This window comes from Rattus rattus, chromosome 17 (genome assembly GCF_011064425.1).
Source record: "Rattus rattus isolate New Zealand chromosome 17, Rrattus_CSIRO_v1, whole genome shotgun sequence".
Classification (NCBI taxonomy): Eukaryota; Metazoa; Chordata; class Mammalia; order Rodentia; family Muridae; genus Rattus; species Rattus rattus.
Genome location: NC_046170.1, coordinates 7410263 through 7422749, shown reverse-complemented (window position 1 = coordinate 7422749; position 12487 = coordinate 7410263).

Sequence of the window (12487 nt, the reverse complement as noted above, 5' to 3'; positions counted from 1 at the left end):
AAGAACAGGACATAAGTAAAACAAGTTAGTAAAAATGACCTCCATTTTGACATTGTTGACTTATGGAAACATATTGCCTTCATACTTACAAATTAATGAAACATTTAAAGTTCACTATAACTGCATAAATTTAATGCAAAGTAAGAATATACTTATGATGTGTAACCTGGAGAAGATAGAAAATATTTGTATGTAATAGCTTTAATATATATACAACATATATATTAACTACAAGTTAGTTAAAAGACATAGTTGTAATGTAAGATTAACAAGTTAATCATAACAAGTTAACAACAGGTGGTCATAACAAGGTAATCATAACAGCCTATTGAAAATAAGATAGTATTGCAAATGGGTTTGCAGCAAAGATTTGGTTGCTCTTTCCTGGAACAGGTAGTATAGGACTATTTGTAATTAAGGTTAGAAGTAGGACATAACACAATCCTTGAGAAACAGATTTAACCATAAACAGGAATGAACCTAATTTTTCTTTACTATAAGATTGCTTTCAATCTGAAGATGGAGGCAGGCTGGTTACTCAGAAGCATCAAGAATGCTTAAGAAAATGAACATTTGGTTTTGAACAAAATATACAGGAACAGTTATTTAGTGTGATGTGTCAAGACTTTTCCTAAGGACATACAACACAAGTCTACTTGCCCCAGATAGGAAGCCCAAGGAAAACCAAAGTAAAGACTCAAAGTCCAGCTTGGTGAACCAATGAGTTCTGTTGGAGTTAGTGACAGTGGCTACTTATTGGGAAGAAATGATTCAAAGAAAGCTTCACCATCAAAGGCTACCACGGCATAGGTGACAATTCAAAAGACCTAGGAACCTGGAGCAGACAGCACAGCCTGCAGTCAGCTCAACAGAGAGTCACTCTTCCAAGATGACTGTGGCCTGAACCTCTTCCAGGAAGCTTGGCTGGTTACTGTTTTCTTCTAGAAAGCTGTTTTCTGAGTTTTCACTGCAGCTCCCATGTCTTGGTGTATTCCTTGAATTTTGGATCATCAGATTTTTATGTGTAGCTTGTCTTGTCTGAGAGTGACTCTCTGAAGTTCTATTGCTTATACCAGGTTTCTAGAGAAGCTGGTCAGTTTCAGGGACTTCTGCGAGCTATTTTGAGCTGTTTACTTCCATGTTTAAAGAGCTTCCCTGCATCATAGAATGCTTCAATTTCAGAAGAAATTGTCAAACAGTATTCAGAGGAGAAAAGAAGGAATGAAATCAAGCAAAAGTTATCAAACTCTGTGTGAGTGTGGTGTGTGTATGTTATGTGTTGAGATAAAGTGTATTCCAGGATTTACGAATGCTTACAGGTCACATCAAGATTCTTTCTTTGATTAAAACTGACATTTTCTTCTTAACTTTTTTCTTCAAATCCAGTGTGTAAGGTAGCATACAAAAGGTTTCACTTCCGTGCATATTCCATGAACTTTATTTTCAAACATCCCTTCACATTCTGCCTCTTCCCCAAGCTTCTTGCCTCATGTTTCATGTGGTTCCTTTCTTTCCCACTGTTAGTCTCCACTTCTACATTTATACATATTTGACTTACCCGTCCTTAAGATGTTTTTCTACTCTCTCATCACCTCCTTTCATGAGTCAAATATACAAACATAAATACCGCCCCCCAGAGAGAGAGAGAGAGAGAGAGAGAGAGAGAGAGAGAGAGAGAGAGAGAATTAAACCCTAAAGTCAATATGCATTAGAAAGTGTGATGCTTTTCAGAGTTTGGATTATTTCACTCATGTAATATGTAAGCATAATTTTTAAAAATAAACTAAGAGAAAAATTAGCCTCTTCAATATATGAATTTGTTTATGGGTTTCTCCAATGTATAGCGGTCAGACCTGAGACCATATATAAAAACAAGAAAAATGTGCTCAACAGGCTGTGTGTGTGTTTGGGTGAGCATATATGACATGCAAGTATATGTTTGTATGTGTGTGCTTGTGTAAAAACCATAATCAAAGAAAATGAAACTGTTAATAGAAGGATTTCAAGGGACAGTAGGAGGGGTTGAAGGAAGGAAATGGAAGTGAGCAAATGATGAAATTTTACTTTCATTACAAACAATACTTTAAAATTACCATCAAATTTGTGTCTTTCAATTGTCTAGCTAATATTTTATATCTGTAGGCATAAGACAATGGATTTAGAAGAATGTAGAATCAGACAAGCAGTTCAGTATTGTCTACTGTCCCTACTTCTTTTTTTCTAGAGAAGATGTATAATAGAAAGGGGAAACTGATACTTTCCACAATATACTTATTCAATAAAAATTAAAGTAAAAAAAAACAAAGGAGTTGGGATTGCATAAGGGAAAATGAGAAGGCTGACCCAGGTAACTTCAAATTCTTGTGCACAGGAATTTAACCCAGGAACCAGTTTGCTATGATCACATTCAAAGTCTTTCTAGGTCTCTGTGATTTGGCTGGAATGCAGACATACCCTTAGTACTCACCTTTAACAACTCTCGCTGGAATCGTTCAGTACATACTTTAATTCCAAACAATGACATTTAATTGAAGGGCAGACAAAGTGATGAGTCAGAGAAAGATTTGACAGAATGAATCAGAGATAGCATACGCCCACCTGAAAGAAAAATTATTTAAGAACAGTGCAAGGAGAGAGGATCAGTCAATTCTATTCAGTCAGTCGTATTCAGTAAAGTGGACTTGAATCATGAGTTGGGAGTCAGTGCAGTGAGTCCCATGCAGTGCAGTTGAACTCCTGCAGTTCAGTGCAGGTCAGCAGAGTCCCTTGAAGCCAGAGAATGAGAAGCACCCAGAAGATTAGAACAAATTGCCAGAGTTAATTTGAGGCCAAGCAGAGCAATTCAGAGAGAAGATGAGAGACGCCACTTTAAACTAGTGAGATTAGATAGGAGTTTGAGTCAGAACAACAGAGTTGAACAAGCCATGTGCAATTTAAGAAAGAACAAGAAAAGGTTAGCAATTTTTTCAGCAGTGATCCTCCAAGATGACAATTACATCTGGTGAAATAAAGTTACTTTTGCAATGTAGTTTGAGTGATTAAAAAAAATGGTGCTACTTTTCATTAAAATAAACATCAACACAGTTGCAAGAGTACAAGTCCATTGTCACAAGGCTGACATCAATGCCCAATGCAACAGCAGCTGTCCTGGCTCCTCTTTAAAACAACCCTTAATTCATAAAGTCAAACAAACATAGATATATCCTCTGTGTCTGACCCTTAAATATCATAAAAAATTATAAAAAGCATACACTTACTAGATATCAACATTTACATGTATATATAAAAATACTTTCATGTGGTTAAGAATTGTCTGATTAGAAACACAAGAAATCAATATCAAAATCATTATTGTTTTACTTACCATTTTATTTTCATTTTAAGTCACTTTATTAAAAAAAACTTCAATGCCTAAGAACAAACACACTCAAGGACCAGCTCATGCTAGGTGGGATGTGGGGGAAGGGGAACACTCCTCCTTTACTGTTGGGAGTGCAAGTTTGTGCTACAATATTGGAAAACTACTTGCATATTTCTCAGGAAATTCAGAATAGTTCTACCTCAAGACCCATCTGTATCACTCCTGGGCATATACACATATAAAGCTCCACCATACCACAAGAACAACATAGTTCATCTATGTTCATACCACCTGTGTTCATATTAACCAGAAACTGGAAATAAAGTAAATGGCCCTCAACTTAAGAATGGATGAAAATCATTGTGGTACATCTATATAATGGGATAAAATGGTGGTATCAGGCAAATGAATGGAACTAGAAACTATCCTGAGTGAGGTAACCCAGACCCAGAAAGACAAACATGTTATGTACTTACTTATAAGAGGATATTAGTCAGAAAGGATAAAGATTCTACAAACCCAATGAAGCTAAATAACAAGGAGATCTTGATTACACCTGAGTGTCTTCTGAGAATTTAGGTCTTTTGGGGACTAATTGTTGAAATTCTCATGTTTATGCAATGTCTACCTCCTTGATTTTATTTCTGACTGCTTGCCAGTCCTTTACACAGAGAATGCATTTAGGAGTTAAGTGTTAATATATGGCACAGCTGCTTCAAGCAACTGATACTTGGGCTGCAGCTGGCAACAACTGACTTCCCCACTCACACTCTGATTAGCATTTTGATCTTGACAAGGACATTCTTCTCAGAATGCCACTCCAGGAGTGATTGTTGCCACAGCCACACCTTAGCGTTCTACAGTACAAACATTCTGTGGCTTGCCTCTGCTTATGGAAAACACAATCTGTTGCTCACACCTTCTAAATGTGAGAGATTTCCCCTGGGTTGTAGATGTGGGCACCCTTCCTGAAAGAACTAATTTTATTCAGACTGTACTGGGAATAGGATAAGGAAATACCAGGAACTGAAATAGAATACAGGGTTGGAACTTAAGACTTGTGAGTTTCTTATATCTTTATTCTTTGGATGGCCAGCTTGTCTAATGTCTACATGATGAGGTCGGTAAACTAATAATTCAGTATGCAATTTTGCAATGGTAACTGGTACAATTCCCACTTTATTCAGCACTCTCCTGAGTTTGGAAAGACATAAGGACACCAATCAGCTTCTCAAAATTGCATTCATACTTAGTCTGCAAAATGGGAATAATATAGTCTAGCAATAATCAGTAGACTGGGACATAAAAGACGTTTGCTTGCTTTGTGGTCCAAAACATGAAATGGTCAACTGTTATCTTATGCTTACTACTACTATGTAATCCTTCCTTCTCCTCCTCCTTCTCCTCCCCCTTCTCCTTGGCAAGAGTTGAGGTTTTGGAAGTCTCAATGAACTAAGCTCAGCCACCTGTCTCTAGTATGACAATCAAAATGGTGAAGAATGAAGAAAAGCAGATGTAAAAGATGATCTGTGACCACAGTGGTAACAGAAATAAATAACAGTATCTAGGAAAATGCTTGTGTTATTATTACCAATTGATGACATAAAATTCAAATTCTAACAGTTATATTCTGTTTTCATTTGATAAATAGGACTTTAAAAATAAAACCCTGCTCCTAGTTCTTGTTTTTTTTTTTTTTTTTTAAATACGGTACATTTATACAATGGAGTACTTTTCAGCTACTAAAAACAAAGACTTCATGAAATTCTTAGGCAAATGGATGGAACTAGAAAATATCATCCTGGGTGAGGCAACCCAGTCAGAAAAGAACACACATAGTTTGTACTCACTGATAAGTGGATATTAGCCCAAAAAGCTAGGAATACCCAAGATACAATTTACAGAGCACATGAAGCTCAACAAGGTGGAAGACCAAAGTGTGGATGCTTCAAGTCCTTCTTAGAAAGGGGATTAAATACTCACAGAAGGAAATACGGAGACAAAGTGTGGAGCAGAGACTGAAGGGAAGGCCATCCAGAAACTGTCATACCTGGGGATTCATCCCATATACAGTCACCCAGACACTATTGTCAGTGCCAAGAAGTACATGCTGACAGGAGCCTGATATAGCTGTCTCCTGACAGGCTCTGCCAGAGCCTGACAAATACAGAAGCAGATGCTCACAGCCAACCATTGGTCTGAGAAGAGGTCCCTGATGGAGGAGTTAGATGAGATGAACAGGCTTGCAACCCCATAGGAAGAACAACAACATCAACCAACCAGACACCCCAGAGCTCTTACAGACTAAACCACCATCCAAAGAGTACACATGGACAGACCCAGGGCTCCGGCTGCATATGTAGCAGAAGATGGCCTTGTTAGGCATCAATGAGAAGAGAGGCCCTTGGTTCTGTCAAGGCTAGAAGTCCCCGTGTAGGAGAATGCCAGGGTGGAGAGGAGGGAGAAAGTGGGTAGGTGGGTAGGGGAGGGGTGATGTGATATGGGGTTGCCTGAGGGAAAACCAGGAAAGAGGATAACATTTGAAATGTAAATAAAATATTCTAGAAAGAAATAAAAAGTTTAAAAAATTAATTAAGTGAAAGTTTCTTGCTTACCACAGAGTTTTTTTCAGTTCTACTTTTTAAAAATAATTAATCTATTAACTCATTCATTCACTTTAAAACAATATCAGCCCCTTGTATCCTCTCAGTATTTCCTCATACAAGTCCTCACCCCATTCCATCAAACCCTTTCTTTTCTTGAGAAGACTAAGTACCACCTCTGTGTGTCATGCTCACAACTAACACTTCCTGCCCTGAACTCCTCAAATCCTCCATTCTTCCACCATCCAACCCCACCCCCTTCCTCCCCCCCCTCCTACCCATTCCCATTGCCCCACCCTTCTGCACGTATGTAGCTGCTTATCTGCTACATATGTGCAGGGGTCTAGGCTTAGCCCATGCTTGCTGTTTGCTTGGTGTTCACACTCTGGGAACTTCCAAAGGTCCAACTTAGTTGACTTTGTTGATGTTTCTGTGGATTTCCTATCACCTTAGGTCCCTTAATTGTTCTCCCAACTCTTCTGTAAGAATCCCAGAGCACAATTTAATGCTTGGGTGTGAGCATCTGCATTTCTTTCCATTGCCTGCTGGGTGGAGTCTTTCAGAATTAAGCTAGGTTCCTATGTGCAAACGCAACAATAACAGTATCATTGTTAATGTCAGGGATTGTTTCTTGCCCGTGGGATGAGTCTCAATTTGTGTCAGTCATTGGTTGGCCATTCCCTCCCTTCCTGTAGGCATGGCACATTTTGGGTGGAAAGAATTATGGATAGGTTGCTGTCTGTTCTTATCCAGCCACTAAGAGTCCTGTCTGGCTATTGGATGTGGCCACTTCAGGATCCATATCCCCTCCTGCTACAAGTCTCAGCTACAGTCACCCCTATAGACCCTCTAGGGCTTCTCCTCCTCCTAGGTATCTATCATCTCCTAGAAATTGCCTGTGCTCCAGCCACCACTCATCTTCCTGCTCTCTGCCATGTTCTTCCTATGTATGATCCCCTCCCTTCCCTGTTCTTCTCCCCATTTCTTCCTCCCCCTAGTTCTCTCCTTTCATTAACTTCTGATTTCCATTTTGTTTCCCCTTCTGGGAAAGATTCCATCATCCTCCTTTGAGCCCCTAGTTATTTGGCTTCTTTTGATCTATTGATTTATCATGGTTATCTTGTACTTTGTCTAATATCCACTTATGAATAAGTATATACCATGTTTGAACTTTTAGGTCTGGGTTACCTCACTCAGGGTTATATTTTAGCTCCATCCATTTGACTGGAAATTCATAGTGTCCTTGTTGTTAATAGCTGAGTAGTGTTCCATTGTGTATATGTAGCACATTTTCTTTATCCATTCTTCAGTCGAGGGACATCTAAGTTGTTTCCAGTTTGTGAATAAAACTGCTATGAACATGGTTGAGCAAGTGTCCTTGTGAGACAGTGAAGCATCTTTTGGGTAAATGTTCAGGAGTGGCATAGCTGGTTATTGAGGTAGAACTATCCCCAATCTTAGTAACCACCAAATTGATCTCCAGAATGATTGTTCAAGTTTACATTCCTACCAGTAGCAGAGGAGTGTTCCCTTTGCTTTACAACTTCTCTGGCATGTGCTGTCATTTGAGTTTTTCATTTTCACCATTCTGTTGAGTGGAATGTGTCCTATCACTTTGGCTTACAATTTTCTGATGACTAAGATTCCTATGTTAAGAATTGTCTGTTTCATTCTTCACCCTATTTTTTAATTTACCTTCTTGGGTTGTTGATGTCTAACTTCTTGGGTTCCTTATGTATTTTGGATATTAGCCCTCTGTCAGATGCATGATTAGTGAAGATCTTTGCCCAATCTGTGGGCTATTGTTTTGTCCTATTAATGGTGTACTTTGATTTACAGAGGCTTTTCAGTTTCATGAGGTCCCATTTATCAATTCTTGACTTTAGTGCTTGATCTATTAGTGTTGTATTCAGAAATGAATGTCCTGTATCAATGAGTTGAGGGCTGTTTCCCACTTTCTGTTCTGTTCAATTTAGTATATCTGGTTTAACATTGGGGGTCTTTAATCAGTTCGAACTTCAGTTTTATGCTGGGTGAAAAATATGGACCTTTTTGCATTGTTCTACATGCAGACTTCCAATTAGACCAGAAAAATTTGTTGAAGATGCTCTCCCTTTTCCAAGGAATACTTCTGACATTTTTGTCAAAAATCAGATGTTTTGTAAGTGTGGATTTATTTCTGGAACTTTCATTCCAATCCATTGATTCATCTGTCTGTTTCTATGTATTCCATGTAGTTTTTATTACTATTGCTCTATAGGACAGCTTAAAGTCAGGGATAGTAATGCCTCCAGATGTTCTTCTATTGTTCCAAATAATTTTAGCTATTCTAAGTTTTTTTGTTTTTCCATAGAAAGTTAAAAATTGTTCTTTCAAGTTCTATAAAAATACATTATGTTAGAATTTTGATGGGGATTGCATTGATCTGTAGATTGCTTTTGGTAAAATGACCATTTTTACTATATTAATTCTACCAATTCATGAGCATGGAAGAAATTTCCAACTTCTGATACCTTCTTCAATTTCTTTCTTCAGAAACTTGAAGTTCTTGTCATACACTTGCTTACTTAAAGAAACACCAAGGTATTTTATTTGTGGCTATTGGGAAGGGTACTATCTAACTTCTTTCTCAACCCACTTATCATTTGTATATAGAGAAGGGGTACTGATTTTTTCGGCCTAATTATATATCCCACCACTTTGCTGAAGGTGTTTATCACCTGTATGTGTTCTCTGGTAGAATTTTTGGGTCACTTATGTATACAATCAAATCGTTTGCAATAGGAATTCTTTGACTTATTGCTTTCTAACTTGTATTCTCTTAAAAAAATTAAGAACTCAAGTAAAGATCCAGATCAGTTGTATCCAACCATGACAAGAGCTTGATCAAAAACTTTGGAACCTATGCAAATAAATCAAATACCCTATCTCAATAAATAAGTCTTGTCTTGCACCTCAGTATTCTTCCCCACAAATAAAATCATCTAAATTATAGAAATGTCTCCACCTTACATACCTCTTATTTTATGGCATCAACACTATAAAAATGTGATTATAAATACTTTACTTTCATTGGTTATAATGGCAAAATAAGAGTTGATTACAGCTCTCTAAGGAGCTCTACTTTTGAACAAAGTTGCTTGGGCAAAAGAATTACTTTGATGAAGTTAGTTTTGTTAGGCCTAACAATAGAGATTGGATTAATGAATAAGTACATCAGCCCCTTACGGTGTTTTGTCCTTAGAAATCTTGCACTCTGGAGACCAAAGCAGAAAGACTGTACACATACATTGTGCATCTAGTAAATTAGAGGCTAGATCCAGTCTTGCAGCATGATCCTATCTCAATAAAATAAAATTGAGAACTTTTCAAGGTAATATTTCTGTTTAGTGCTATAAGTATCAGCAGGAAATTATTAAACTCATGCCTGTTGACATACAAACCTGGTCCTTCTCAACCCTGATGTGATGAAGTACGTGGCTTGGGGCTTTGTTATTGCTGCTGTTCATTATAAATCTGGATAAAAATCCAAAGTTGGATGGACAAAAAATGTTGAGCTCATATCCTGAATCTCGTATTCTTTACATTGAGAGAGAAAGAGAACAAATTGCTTACACATCTAGATGATAGTCAATGGATAGATTCAACTCAATTTTGTATGATGATCCAATTAGTCCATATTTACATAAATCAAATCAGTAGAAAATGCAGATGTCAGCAAAATCTTAGGCAGTCTTTCACATTTCTCTCTCAGTTCTCATTGCAAAACTCTCGCTCTCATTCCAATTCCTATTCGCTGTGGCAATGATGAAATCTTTTAAAATTCCATCAATCTGAACTACTTTGCATAAAGTTTAGATTTAATCCTAAAGATTTTCTATGGCAAAAGAAAAAAATGCCTGATCAATAAACATTTTGAATGTTGAAAAGTAGCAAAAGCCAGATTGGTAAAGAGAGTTTAAGTTATTATTCCGGTGGACCTTGCAAAAATTTAAATAATTGAATTTTATTGTTGTTTGACAAGTCATTCTCAAACTTGTGTGTCAGCTGAAAATTATTTTCTGAGTAGGGAAAAAGATTTTTTTTAAAAAAAGCATTATTCATTGCTAGAGCCATCTGAACATTTTTTAAACATATTTGTAGAACTACAGAACTAATTCAATAATTTATTGAAATTATCATAAAAGTTCAGCGAAACATGCACTGCACTCACATCCTGATATATGGAAGATTTCCTGTTTTTTACGAGTCAGCAGCTTTATAACTATTACCATTTGAATTTCAAATGATAAATTTATATCTAGCATAGCCTTCGAATCCATAAAAATGATGAGAGGGCACCCTTTAGAGAAATTTAAAAAGAATTGTGCATTTCATAATTTGATATATGAAACATAATCCATTATAAACTAGTGCTTACATGGTGCCAGTAACATTAAAAAAAAAAAAAAGGAATTGCTTGCAAGCTCTTGTCGGTGCCCTTCACAACGTAATACAACATAGATATGTTTGAGTGGCTCCCTGGTATTTGGCTTGTTTCATTCTCTATCAGAAAAGGGGTGCATATGTAGCACACTGAAGGGCTCTGAGGGCTTAATTACTATGTTGGAGCTTAGCAGAATGAGAAAGAGGAGATGCCAATCATACTGAGAAAAAGAACTTGTAGTTACTTCTCCAGGGTTGTAGAATGTATAGAAGATTTTACTCTGTGTCTGTGTTAGTTTATTAGTTACAAAACACCAGACACCAAAAGCAACTTAGAGAAGGAAAGAAAAGATTCATTTTAGCTCATGGTTTGAAAGTATAGTCCGTGATGGCAGGGAAGGCAGAGGAACAGGAGTAGGAGCCAGATAGTCACATTATACCCACAGCGAGAAAGCAAATGTGTGCATGCTTACACTTTACAGGTTTGCCCAGGCTGTGAGGTCAATGCCTAGGATGGTATATCTCTCATTTACAGGGAGTCTTTCCTTCTGAGATTCTCAGAACCTGGCCATAAAGCCTTTCAAAGACACACCTAATCTAATTCTAAGCACACTTGCTTTGACATTGAAGAATAACCCCACCAGGGCTAAAGAAAAGGGCTGTATCTTTTGGCCCTTTGAAATACCTTCTCTTTGTCAATTTTCTTTCCAAATCCATTTCCTTCTCCTATAACGTTCCCTTCAATGTGGTTACTACCTTATCTGACTTTTCACGCAGCTACGTTTGTTGGACCCTATCATGAAGGTATATGAAACAGATAGCTTTTAATGTGATTCAGTTTTACATCTGCTAACTATTAAAGCACTTGGGAACATACTGTAATTCTAAATCCCACAATAACCCAAGTACTTTTCCAAAGGCAACAAAAGTGGCAGGGATTAGTAATCAGCTGAGTGGACCACAAAGGTAGGGACTGAATACTGAAAATGTATCTATGGTTTTAAGTTAATTATCTCAGTTCCAGTCGGATAGATACATCAGCAATATGATGACTCGCAAGGCACATTAATCGAATGTGGATCCCTGCATAGGCAACTGCAGCCCTCACTTTCCTGCTTCACTTTCTCACTTCCATTAAAGCTGTTGGGATTGTTGTTTGATTGGTTGCTCCTTTTGTTTGGTCTTGATTTGTTTGTTCTGTTTTAAACCTAGCTACATAGTATAAACTGTGTTTCAAGAGATGGAAATTTTCATTTCTTATCATTGGGTTTCAAAAACATCTTGAATTCAACATGGTGAGTATTTAAAGTAAAATCTCTCTATTCTATTGGAAACCATAAGACAGTACATGGCTTAAAGGATGGAGAGATGATCAAGTCCAACCTTGTGACATCATGTATATGTGAAAAACGAAGGCACATTTGTATTTACAAAAGGCATCCATAAACACATTGTTATCTATAATGAATCAGCCTTGAGAAACACTCAATATAACTTGTCTCTGTTTTATTTCCAAAGAACAAAGTCAAAGTTTATAATGAACATTACCCAGAACTCAACAAAAAACATGGTTACAGGATGTTGGTCCTAAAATGTTAATGCTTCCTCACTTCCATTCATGAGGTTACTGAATGAGTGAATATATGGTGTGTGTGTCTTCGCTTTGTATCTGTCATCTTAGGTTGATCCTCTAACCTAACGTAACAAATCCTTGCAAGACTGAAAACACTGATACAAGTACTAAACTTGTAGCCATCTAAGATGCCACAAAGAGCTAAACTTCACAGTACAAACCACCACTGCAGACAGGGGTAACTGGCCATGAAGGTGAAGACTGCAACTTGAAATAGAAGCAATCATTTCCCACGAAAAAAAACCTTTTTCCTCTAGAAATGAGAACCTGTTCAAACTGCTTGGTTGGGCTGTAATCAAATTACAGGCCAATGGAAACAAAACACTGAATTCATCCCATTTTTTGTGCTGGTTCTCCAGTTTGAACCCCAAATTCATAGCAGTACCCAAAGACAGATCTAGGATTCTGATAGCTCTTTACTTATTCCTCTTGCTAATGTGACTACTTCAAATAACCATCCTCTTC